Below are 204 nucleotides of genomic sequence, written 5' to 3' on the forward strand. Positions count from 1 at the left end.
CCCGGCCCCCCCGCGGCCCCACGGGAGAGCGTCGGCCTACAGGGCGGAGAGGAAGGGCCGAGGCAGGCAGAGCGCCCGAAGCCGAGGCGCGAGGTGGGGCCGGGCGCGCGCACGTGCGTGCGTACGTACGTGCGTGCGTGCGTGGGCGCGGCCCCTAGCACGCCGTGCGCCGGGCGGATGTCCGGACCGGCTGGGCCGGGGCCG

This window comes from Tupaia chinensis, unplaced genomic scaffold (genome assembly GCF_000334495.1).
Source record: "Tupaia chinensis unplaced genomic scaffold, TupChi_1.0 Scaffold149184_1, whole genome shotgun sequence".
NCBI lineage: Eukaryota > Metazoa > Chordata > Mammalia > Scandentia > Tupaiidae > Tupaia > Tupaia belangeri.